The 12,279-nt window shown below is 45.1% G+C and overlaps 1 long non-coding RNA gene across 1 annotated transcript; it reads right to left on the bottom strand.

Annotated features, from left to right (window-relative positions):
* Positions 1–8,491: 8,491 nt before the first annotated feature.
* Positions 8,492–9,793, bottom strand: LOC147173268 (uncharacterized). Its single transcript, XR_015094790.1, has 3 exons — positions 9,602–9,793; positions 9,267–9,440; positions 8,492–9,066 (listed from the first exon to the last, which is right to left on the bottom strand). It is a non-coding gene; the product is annotated as an uncharacterized LOC147173268 (long non-coding RNA).
* Positions 9,794–12,279: the final 2,486 nt, after the last annotated feature.

Below are 12,279 nucleotides of genomic sequence, written 5' to 3'. Positions count from 1 at the left end.
AAGGCACTAGAAATGACAAAAGCCAAAGTGGAGCCCAGCGGGCTTTCTCCCCTATGGCATAACCCCGACTTTCAAATTAACAACCAATCGTTTTATTTGAATGTGTGGGAGCAGAAAGGAATTACACATCTCCACCATCTCTTCTCAGATAATATGTTTATATCATATACATCCTTGCTCCAAAAATATAAAATAAAAAACGGAAACTTTTTACATTATTTGCAAGTTAAAAGTATGATAAAGAAACAAATTCCAACACTCCAGGGTACGCTCCAACCGCCTGTTTTAGCTAAAGATATTACCAAGCTTTCTCCAACAACAACAAAAAAACTCTCAAAAATATATAAGTTACTTTCATATACTGATAAAACGTCTTTACCCATCTCAAAATGGGAAACAGACTTGTCTATAGCTCCGGAATCTGTCTTTTGGATTCAAGTTTCTGAAAATGTTTTTAAAATGACAAAACACACAAATTTACAACTTATCCAATATAAAATTATTCACAGAACATACATTACTCAATATATGATGAAGAAAATGGGACTCTCAGACTCCGACATTTGTCTCCAGTGTTTACAAAACACTACAGACACTTATTTTCATGCTTTATGGTTATGTACTCCGGTTATGTGTTTCTGGACTAAAGTCTTAGAAAAACTTTCCGCTGTCTTGGACTGTAGGATACCGTTCTCTCCAAACTTGTGTTTGCTAGGTGACTTAACAACAATTGACTTACCACATAAACAATTTCAATCTATACTTGTAGCCCTTACTATCGCAAAAAAAACAATTCTTGTTAACTGGAAAAATAAACAAACTTTGAATATCGACCAATGGTCTAACCTCCTCATAAATCATATTTTAATGGAAAAAATATCTGCCTCAAATAAAAACCAAATGTCAAAATTTAAAGAAACATGGTCTACGTATATAGAATTTTTTAACCTAAACTTGGATTTTAATTCTGCCTGTTAGCGAGAGCCACAGCAGCGTTATAACTGGCATTGATGTTTCTGTATTAGGCAATTTGTAACTAATGGTTGTGTTTCCATAGTCAGGAACCCGGCTGCTGCCAGCGGGATCGAGCGGATTCACCTCCGATGGGCACCAGGGGTTGATATTCGGATTCACGGCATGCCAGTGGGTTAATTCTGTGGGTGCTGTCCCCCCTGGCGGGGAGTGGGCGGGTCTCCCCCTCTGTTGGCTGCTGGGTGGCGGCTGCGTCTTGGCCGTTCCCTGGGTCTCTTGGGGGGTGCTGCGTTGCGGGGCTTTCCCTGGTGTTGGGGGCGGCGCCGTTCCGGCGCGGTCCGTCGCTCTGGGCCCGGCGACGCGGTTCGGGGCCTGTGGGCCGCCGGGGTGCCCGGTGGTTCCCTCTCCCCTCCCCCTTCCTCCCCCTTGCTGCCTCTCCCTCCTCGCCTCTCCCCGCCCGTCCTCCGCCTCCCTGTCCCCTCTCCCTCGTCGCCCTTCCTCCTCCTCTCCCCCTCTCCTTGCGTCCCTGCCGCTGCCCCCTGCCCTTCTTGTCGTCCCCTTCCCTCCTCCCTTCCCCTTCCCCGGTACGCCTTCCTTCCCCTCCCCTGGGCCGGGGGCTCCATCCATGGCCCGGGTCTCGGTGCTATGGGGGCCGGCGGGGGTGGCTGGGGTTTGGTGTCGTGCCCGCCCCGCTCCGGTGGGCGTCCTGACACCTCGGGCGGGACCCAGTATCCGGGGGGCGAGCCCTATCGCCCCGCCGGACGGGTCCCATATGCCCGCCGGGGTCCTGGTGGGGTGGGTGGGGGCTTGGTGGGCCGGTGCGCCTCCTGCCCCCGCCCGGTTGGGGGGGGCCCCGCTGGTCACACCTCTTAACTCACTACACTAGGTTTGCACAATACACTTTTATAGACATATAGGGCACATAACACACTTTGGGGGGTGGGGTAGGGTGGAAACACCGTCTTCACCCTACAACTCCCCTCCAATTTTAATACACCACACAACTTGTGGGTGGGGGGGGGGCTTGGGGGCTTGTGGGGGTGCCATCGGTTGGGGGCCGCAGTATAGAGCAGTGCTGCGGTCCCCTGTCCGTGTCGCCACCCGCCCCCCCCCCCCCCCGCCCTATCTATTTTTTTTAATGCACCACATACACTCAGCAACATGCTTGGGTGGCGGGTGGATCGGAGCGTGGGAATATCATTTCCATCGGCTCCGGTTCACCTGCTCCTAATTTTAATGCACCACACACACACACTTGTATATACACTGGGTGGGGTCACATTCACGGTTTAGGGGTAGAGTTCGCCAGTCCGCGAGCTGGCGGACTCAGTAACAGGGGTTAATTTTCACAAAGAACGCTGGGGTGACGACCGGGGCCTTCCCCCGCTGGGCCTGGGGTTCGGGGGTGTCGGCCGCCCTCCGGTGCCCCCATCTCCCCCTTCTGCCCCCGGTGTTCCGTCCTTCCACACGGCGGGGGGTGGGGTGGGCGCGGCTGCCCTCTCCGCTCCGCTGTCCGGCCCCTCTTCGGCGCCGGTGCCTGGGTGCGGGTGGTCCCCGGGGGCTGGGGGTCGGGGGTTGGGGGGCTGCCGGTTGGTCGGGGTGGGGTCGGGGGGGGGGGGGGCGGCTTTGTTGGGGGGGGGCGGTGGTGGGGGTTGCGGGGTGGGGGGGTGCTGGGGGTGGGGGGTGTCTGGGGGATTGGGGGCATGGGGGCGGCTGGGGCTGGGTTGGGGTGGGTGGCGGGGGGTGGATGGGGGGCGGGGGGTGGTGGGGGGGCGGGGGTTGGGGGCCGGTGGGGTGCCTGGTGGGCCTGCAGTGCCCCGTCCTGCTGCGTTGGGCCGGGGGCGCGGGCCGTGTTGGGGCGGGGGGCGCTCCTGCTCCTGGGTTTGCTCTCCGGCCGGTGGCCCTGGTGGGGCCCGGGGGTCGTCCTTTGGCGCTGCCGCGGCCTGGGGGGCCCTGAGGTGTTGCGCTTGCTCTGTTCCGGCGGGGGTCGACGGCTCCCCTCTTTGGTGGAGATTTTCATGCATGCCAGATCCACCACACCAGCATCTACCGAAACTCAGACACAATCTGTTTCCTCCTCAGGTTATTGAATCGGTGGAGGCTGGTGTCTCGGATCTCACGCGGCTTCGTCTGTCCTTCCTTCCTTTTCTCGGTCTCTCCGTTGGTCTCTTGAGGCCTCCCTGACTTTATGTTTTTTGGATTTGTTGGGGTCTGGATGTTTCTTGGGCTGGGGAGGAGTTCTGGTGGGGGGTGTCTGGTCGGTGCTGGATTTCACCTTCCTTGGTTTTCTTCGGTCCCCTCGGGTCTCCTGGTGTTCGATTTAGGTGAACGGTATAAGATTTTTTTTTCTAATAGGTTTTCTGGTGAGCTAACAAACACACGCACGCACGCACGCACGCACGCACACACACATACTCACCCACACACACAAAAAAAAAAAAAAAAAAGTATGTATGTATGTATGTATATATGTATATATGTATGTATATATGTGTATATATATATATATATATATTTAAAAAAAAAAAAAAAAAGAGCAATGATGATGACATTTCCGAATGAACAATACTGAGCTCTTAAAAAAGAAAAAAGAAAAAAAGAAAAAAAAAAAAAAAAAAAAAAAAAAAAAAAAAAAAAAAAAAAAAAAAAAACAAAGTAAGGCCATGTTCGCTCGCTAATGACTCAAATGATCACACTAATCTTAAAATGTCTTCTTTTTGTTTACAATTAATTACCCCTATTTATTTTAGAAGTTTCTTTCACGAGACGTCTAACTAAATGCTGACACAACAACGCAGAATTGTCGAAGTAGCATCGACTTTTCGCCGATAATTCTGTCTTTTGGGAGCAGCTAACTTAATCAACAAAACGCTAATTTATTTCCACCAAAATGTGAAACCAGAACAACGTTCATAAAAGCAGCCTTGACTGTTTTTTGTTTTTTTTCACTTGCGTTGACCACTCAAATGTTGCGCTAACATTTCAAAGAACATTTCAATATCATACATTGTTTTTCACCGCCTTATCTTAATTTTGTGATGATTTCTTTTGTCGTAATGTTACTTGATTTGAAAATTAGTAAATTTTTGAAAAATGAAGTTCCCGCTAATGTGCAAGCCGGCTAACTAAGCACTCACTCGCTCGCCGCTGGAGGATTCTAGTCACTTGTAACGCCAGCAATTTGAAATTGTCCGACTAATATTTGGCTAAGCTTCACATGCTAATCAAGAAACATTTTACTTTTGAGAGCAGCTAAGCGTACCAAGCTAATTGTCACCAAAACACGAAACGAGTTTTGCAAAACGTTGCAAACTGATGAACTGAACAGAATGTTTTGTTCGTTTTTTTTAGCATTACCCACTTAAATGCTACGTTAGCTGGCAACTCGTTAGCATGGTCTGTCTGTCCCAATTTAAAATGTTTATGATTAATCAATACATGCACGATAACTCATGTTACATGAATTTTTTATTTAATTCCTACACTTCCAGTCACGCGCCAACGTGCTAGGTGGCTAATGAAGCGCTAATTAGCTTTTAGCAGTTTATCCAGGTGGAAAGTTGCTCAAGCCAATGTAAGGCCTCTCTGTGCTAGCCTGATTGCTGCTAGCGACTTTCTCTCTTTGAATTAGCGCCACACGCTAATCGAGTGGGATGGTCAGTTGTTGTTCAGCAGCAGGTTAGCTAATCAGCAAAATGCTAATTAATTTTTGCCGAAATGTGAAAAGAGAACAGCCGTCCGTCCTCCAGTTTTCCAAAATATTGGTAACCGGGAATATTGTTTGAAACATGATGAAGAAGCCTCAACCTGGAATATTTGTGTTTACTTGTTAACCACTGGAATGCTATGCTAACTAGCAACTTGCTAGCGTGGCCTTGATACAAAATGATGTAACGATAGAAGAGCACATTTGATTGAAATAACATTTCAATATATAAATGGATTTTCACCACTTTGTCTTAAGTTCTTGATTTCGCTTTTCTTAATTTGACTTGATTTGGACATTTGTCTATTGTTGCCGATGATGAACTTTTTCATATTTTGTAACTGCTGTCAAACGACACTTACATGTGAAGAAAATAAAGAATGTATCCTCGTCACTTGATTTGAACTCATTTCAGCGTCGACTATTTATATTAGCCAATGTAGAGACTTTTTAAAAATAACGGCGACGCCATCAGAATGTTTTGTTTCATCAGCGGCAGAGGCGGCAAATCCAGTTCCAGGAAGTAAAAACCCCGCCGCAGTTTGGCTTTAGCCCCTCATGCTGGCTAGCTAGCTCGCTAGCAGGTAAACAAGCACCTGAGGAGCTAGCTAGGGAGCTAGCCAGCGAGCACCCGGGGCTAAAGCCAAACTGCGGCCGGGTTTTTACTTTTTGGACCTGGATTTGCCACCTCAGGCTTTAAATGAAACTGATGACATCATTTCCTTACTTTGCTAATATTTTTGGTTGCTGATTTTTTTTTTTTTTTGGAATAAAAAAAGAAAAATGAACTGCGATCTTGTTGCTAGCATGCTAGCTCCAGGCTAGCCCCACACGTGCCACTTATGTAGCCACCTTGGCGCCCAATGTCTCCGTAGGGAGCGCCCGCCGCTATCGTTTTCCCGCCTTTTTGTTATAACGCGTTATCTTGGCACCGCGTGCGCGCGTGCCACATTTTCACATTCTCACTTTTTTTTGTTGAGTAAGCAGCCGGCGGCAGATAATGGCCATGATGATGATGTCGGTGTTGTTGTGACCTTGTTCAGTTTGTTTATCATATCAGCTGATGTAGCACACGGCCCCTCCCCCTCCCTTTCACCCTCACCCAACTAAATGATCAAGAGCCCCCAGCAGCTGATAAGAAACAACACAGAAAACTTTAATTATTTCTGCTCTGTCACTGAAGCCCCCCCCCCCCCCCGCCCGCCCCCCCCCTCCCCAGCCACCTCCTGCTCCCCCCCCCCCACACCCTAAACACACACACATACACTGTACCCCCCCCCTCTAAAACCCCCACCCCGTCTGCCCCTTCCCCACTCGATCCACATCTGACACGAGCTAAAAAAGAAAAGGGCGGAGACAAATCTCAGAAGACCACCGCGATGAAATTGGACCAGTTTGTCATGCACGACGTGCGCGCGTGTGTGTGCGTTAAGCGAGAACATGAACGCTTTAATTTACTTCTTTTTGGCTTTTAACTTTTCCTGTCTTACAGAATACTTCAGGTTCTAAGAGACTGGTCTCCCAAGAGTACTCGGGGCTTTAAGAGTCTTTCCTTGTCCTCGGTTCTGAAGTACTGTACTAAGATTAGGACTTTAGGTGCTCGTCCTAAGACGACTTGAGGTTCTTACGTCTTCGGTACGGTTCTTCATCTTCTTCTACTAAACGGTTTTCTTCGAGTCCGTAGGTGGTCTTCAGGCTCTAGGATCTTTAAGAGTCCTTGACGTACTCAAAGTACTTGGAGTGCTAGTCTTTAAGCATCTCCCAGTTTCTGAAGTACTGTTCTAAGGTACTTCGTTTTCTGAGGTGCGAGTCTTGTTTACTTCAGGTTCTACTTTTTGTCTTTGTGTCCTGAGGTACGAGTCTTTAGTTTACTTTGGATTATGTAAGCCTCCGTCTCGGGTTCAAAGGTCCTTAAGCGTACTTCAAGTTTCAAGCTTACGACTACTTTAGTGAACTTAAGTTTCGAAGATATTTAAAGGTTCTTGTCTTCAAGATGATTCCGTTTCCAGCTATTTCAGTGGCCTTCAGTTTCTAAGGGACTTCGGATTTAGTGTTTGGTGTACTTCAGTTTCTTTAAGTATCCTGTCAATTAAAAAAACAAACGCAGGAGGTTGAAATATGAAACATGAAACCCAACTAAACAAGTCTTTGTCGTCCCCTTGAGCAAATTTCTATGAAAAGTAGGAGGCGGGGAGATAAGAGGTAGCCGGCCAATCACAATCATCCATTTCCTGACTTATCTCCGCCTCGTGAAAAACGCACTCTTTCCTCCATATACGATGTATTGTTTTTACACTTATTATATTTTTACTTCCTCGTGTCATTCGCTTGTTCTACCTTATTAACTCATTCACTGCCATTGACGGCTATATTCGTCAAAAATTAATTGTATGAATGTGAAATAACTATTTCTATTAGTTTAAAAAAAAAATCCACTTTTGTTAACAAGAGTATGAAAATGTAGAATTTTTTGTTTGTACATTTAGAACAGATATAAAATTTGTGATTAACTCATTCATTGCCTTTGACGGCTATAGACGTCAAAAATTAATTTGTACTATTTCTATTAGTTTAAATTTTTTTCCACTTTTGCTAACAATGTGTATGAAAACCTAGAAAAAAAAATCTTGTAAATTTAGAACAGATATTTTTTTAATCATTCGTTAGTTAACAAGTGAAGTCATGTGATTAAATACAATTAAAAAATGTAATCGCCTGACGGGCCTAATTAAAAAAATAAAAATAAGGGACGTTTAATCTTATTCGCGTGATAATTTTATATGTTATAAATGTACAATCTAGATTTTCATAATTTTTTTTTTAATGAAATGGGAAAAAAAATATGAACCTAATAGAAATAGTTCACATGAATTTTTGACATCTATAGTCGTCAATGGCAGTGAATGAGTTAATGAGCGGCTGACGGTCATAATACGTATAAATAAGTCAAAGATTTCTACAATGATCATCTAGAAATAAAAATAGATTCAGAAAATGCTTGAAAAAGGCATAAAACATATTGATCAGCCAAAAATAGTCATAAACGCATTAACGCTGATTTTGCTAAAATGGCCGTCATTGTTGGCGTGGATGTTGTTCAACTTTTTTTTTTTTTTGTGTAATCTCTTAAAACAACATTGATTGTTTCCGCAAACGACTTCCTGTCGCCGCGTTAACGATTATGCAAAGCGGCCGCAACCTTTACGTTTGACGGGCGGCTGCCTCCCCAGGGGGGGCGGAGGCCGGTGACACGGCGACGGGGCGCGCAGCGCCGTCCCCGCGACAGGCTCCGACATGCGGGACACGCCCCCCCCACCCACCCTTTCCCACCTACAGCCAAAAACGCTCCTGCTTAGTCGGCCTTTTCGTGACGTTGACTACAACTATGTGCGGACAAAAACTGCTAAGTTGCCAAAAGCGTCACGTCACGTCGATTTAGGAATTATTGCGTGACCGCTGAAAGCATTCACAGAGATTTGTTATTCCGACTCTTCGTTATTTTTATTCTGCTCACTTTTTTTGCCCCGTTTCAACTCCCGCATAAAATTGGCATCGTTCCAATTTCAACATGCTCCCAAAATTATTATCTCGCGGGCTATCATTTTTCTCAAACCAGTAAAATTTCATATTTGACATGAAAAAAATTCCCATTCATTGTCAATGGGAGCGTCATTCAACTTCCTTTTGACCAAGGGGGGGTCGGGGGTTCGAATCCCAACTCCGACTAATGTGCAACTGTAGTTGTTTAATCTTTGTATGTACGTAGCATTGACGAACAGAAAGACGAGCTCATATCTAACTAATATCGCTGACTTTGGATCATTTGATGGTATTTATTTATTAATTAAATCTCATAGTCATCTCTTCTGCAATCAGAGGCCAACATTTGGCACAAAGTTGTTAGTGTGGAAGTTAATTGTCAGGTTAGTCTGAGCAGCCTATCGCTTGTCTCTCCTCCAATCACAAACCAGGGTCTCCTTTTTCTCCGTCCTGATTGGCTGTCGCGTTGACTTCTTCCCGATCTCCCCCCTCACATCATTTTTCCGCTCATATCCACTTTTTTTTTTTCTTCTCCCCGACCGCGGACAGGAAGCACGCAGACCTCGATCTTCGTCCTCTCCTTCGCCTCGACCGTCTTCTTCCGTCTTCTTCTCGCGCTCGCTGGCCTTGGCGCGGCTCATAGATCTGCGGCGTTGTCAGACGGCATCGAGCGTGCGCATTTGCATACATAAATCCATGGCGGCGCGCTGACACGTGCCAATAGTGCGGGCCGGCGCTGCTGAGTCGGTCGCTCGGTCGGCGTCACGGCTGATGGAGCTTTCATGAAGTCTGACAGCGCGAAAAAAACAAAACAAAAACTACTTTCACCTTGTGCCGCCATGCTGCGTCTGGAAAAACAAACAAGGCCTTGTTGGATTTGACGACTCTTTCAGAATATTAATTTAAAAGAAAGAAACTTAAAAAAAAAAAAAAAAATTTACATGAAATTCTGACCTTGTTCCAAAACTGATCACGTCATTTTTATTTTACCCAAATTGTATGATTGAATCCAGAAAATACTTTTTATAAAATTGGTCGTGTTACTTACCGGTAATTGGCTTTGCAACTCTTTGATTAAACTTTGTATGTTTGTGTTGAGGACTCCAACCTCTGAACTGGTTATTTGGGATCGATTAATCGCCGCCACAGTGCGCTCCGATAACAGAGAATGCAAGTCTTCAGTTGAAAGCAAGACATATTTGCATGTGCAGATTCACAGTATCTGGAGAAACAAAGGAAAGAAAACAATTACATTTAAAGCAACTACCTGAGTGTTTCTATCATTCAAAAACAAATGACACTCCTAATGCAAATCAACTCAAATATATAAATGTTTACAGGCTGTTTGGATGGGGAGGAAAAAAGTTAATAAGAGCCACACACCTTAGCAGTTAGCTATCAACTACTGATAACAAAGTGCAAACATCAGCCAAAAACGATCATATAAGAGACATTAACTAACACTCATAGTTTCTTACTAAGCACAGTTAAGAACGTGTCGGCATGAATTTGAATAAGAACGAATCCGCATGGACACGAACGTCGTCATTGACGACCGGCACGCTGCCAGCTGAATGACGAAAACAGGAAACGGAAACACGGCGCGGCCTTTCAAATTAAAAGCATGGGTTTCAAAATAAGATGCAAGTAAACGGCGCAAACAAAACAACTTCCGCTTATTTTTGTAATAGGAAAGAGAAAAGGTCTCATTTAACCACGCAGCTGTTTGTTTATAAGTTAGTGAGTTTGTTAGTTGTTGGTTGTTTTTCTCACATATACTGCATGTTAGTTTGCACATGATGGTTACTTTGTTCATTTATTGTTATATATATTTTTAAATCTCTTAATTACTGTAAGTTACTGACGTCAACACATATTTGTTGCTAACTAGTCAGTGTCTTCGCTCTGCAGTTTTTTCAGTAGTTACTGAGTTTTTGTTTGCGCACATTTGTGTTATTTAGCTTCTTCGTTAGTTGTTTCCTTCTTTTGTTTATTAGTTAATTTATTTGTTTATTCATAATTTTTTTCTGTTGAGTTACATTTGATAATTTGTACGTTTGTTAGTCTTGCTTGTTTGATCATCCATTCATTAGTTCTTTCATTTATTGGTTGCTGTTGGTATGTTTCTTAATTTGTTACGTATGTTTTATTTGCCATTTGTTAATTAGTTGCAATTGTATGTTGGGTTGGTTGTGCTTCGATTTTTTTGTTTTGTTGGTTCCCACTACATCCAAAAGATGGAGCTGCGGTGGTAAAAAAAAATAAAATAAATGCCAGCTGTGTGTGGCAATTGACATTCATTTTGTAACACGAATGAGCGCCACCTACAGGATGTCACAAGTTCATCACAACTGCTGCTGAAATGCTAACATTATGTATGCTAATATAGCAAGATGGCCCCCTGCATGAGTACAGAAAACAAAGGCATTAAGTGTTGTTGTTGTTGTTTTTTACATTTTGTATTCGCTGCATTGTTGAGTAGAACTGGTGAACATGCTAACAAGCATAATGCTAATGACTCTGGTGAACAAGTTAATTGTGCTCATGTCAGCGGTATCGCTAGCGAGGCGCTAGCCGGATCGCTACGAGCAAACTGGCGAGTGTTGACGCGTTGTTGTTTTTAGCATTTGTTTTGCCGCCTCAGCTTTTTTGCCCCCGTTTTCATTTAGTGGCAACTTTAAAGTCATTAACGCCGCGCGGGCCGTTAGCGTGAGAGGTGAACTCTGGGTAATTCCCGTCAGCGACGGTGGCGGCGGCGGCGGTCGATGCGGCCGGACGCATTTACATTTTGATTCAAGTCATCAGGAGAAAAGGTTAAGCTGCGCCTCTTCCTGTGGAGATGTCACCAAACATCAGGCACACTTTGCGCCGGACGCCGCGCTGACGCGCCGCTCGCTGACGGCTCATCAATAAATGGATCGCCGCCGCCGCCGCCGCCTCCTCGGCCTCGTTACACACAAAAATGTACTTTTACGCCGGCCTGCCGTGTGGCGTAATTATGGACGGCAGATTCCCGCCAAGACATCTGGAGAACGTGAAGGAGAAGACGCGTGATTGGATGCCGATGGCGGGCCGTGCATTTGGTGCTTGGGAAAACGCAATATGACAGCACACAAGTGCGTGTAAATAATCCGGAGTGCTTTACAATCGATGTAGTTGTTAAAAATACATCATACCCACCAGAGATTGTGATTATTAAACGTAGTGATGTGTGTGTTGCGACAGACGTGTTAAGCAAGTCAAATAGTTTTGCACTCTATTCCTTTGAGGACAATTTTTAATTGGTTTTCATCGCTCTCTGTTGGCAGCCATTTTGTGCCAATAATTGAACATTCTGATGCTTAACGTACGCTAAAGCTAATGGTTCCGTTCCACGAGCAAATGTGACATGTCTGTCTGATTTCTTGGAAATTCCTCTCCAGTCCTGTAGGAGGCAGTAAGTTATGCCGATTGTAACCACACCCGATATGCAGCAAATTTCTGAGCTAACATGTTCGCAAAAAAACATTTTTTGCTAACATGCTAATATACTGACATTTACTGACCCACGTGGCCACCATTAAAAATTTAATAAAATCACCAAAAAGTGGGAATACATTCCCCAATTTCCACTTAAATCCTGTTCTGCGCCCAAACTCAATGCTAACATGTTTGCCAACGTGATTGCTAACATACTAACAAGCTAAAGTTCCATCTAATTAACAATCCAACATTTTCTTTAGTTTTTTTGGGCATCAGCATTCTGGCTGAGACGAACAATTTGACGGGAAATTTGGCATCACTTCATCGTCAAGGCTGGGCGGGCTTTTTATGGTGGGAGGTGGCCGAGGAGGCGGGGCATCGATCAATCAATCAAGAGGCTGCCGTTTGCTGGCCATCGCCTTCAAGAGGGCGACTTCATTAGTTTGTGACACAACACCTTTGCATCAGCAGGGCCAGAGGGAAAGAGGGACAGGTGGGGGCTGTGGGTTTGCCAGTTGGGGGTACGTCCCCTGAATACAAAAACACATACAGTACGCTCACACACACACACACACACACACACACACACAGTGATTCTA

Source organism: Leptonotus elevatus, chromosome 5 (assembly GCF_054856555.1).
Source record: "Leptonotus elevatus isolate MCC_2025b chromosome 5, RoL_Lele_1.0, whole genome shotgun sequence".
Taxonomy (NCBI): domain Eukaryota; kingdom Metazoa; phylum Chordata; class Actinopteri; order Syngnathiformes; family Syngnathidae; genus Leptonotus; species Leptonotus elevatus.
Note: the sequence above shows the minus strand (reverse complement) of the source record. Positions and strands in the feature narration are given on the sequence as shown.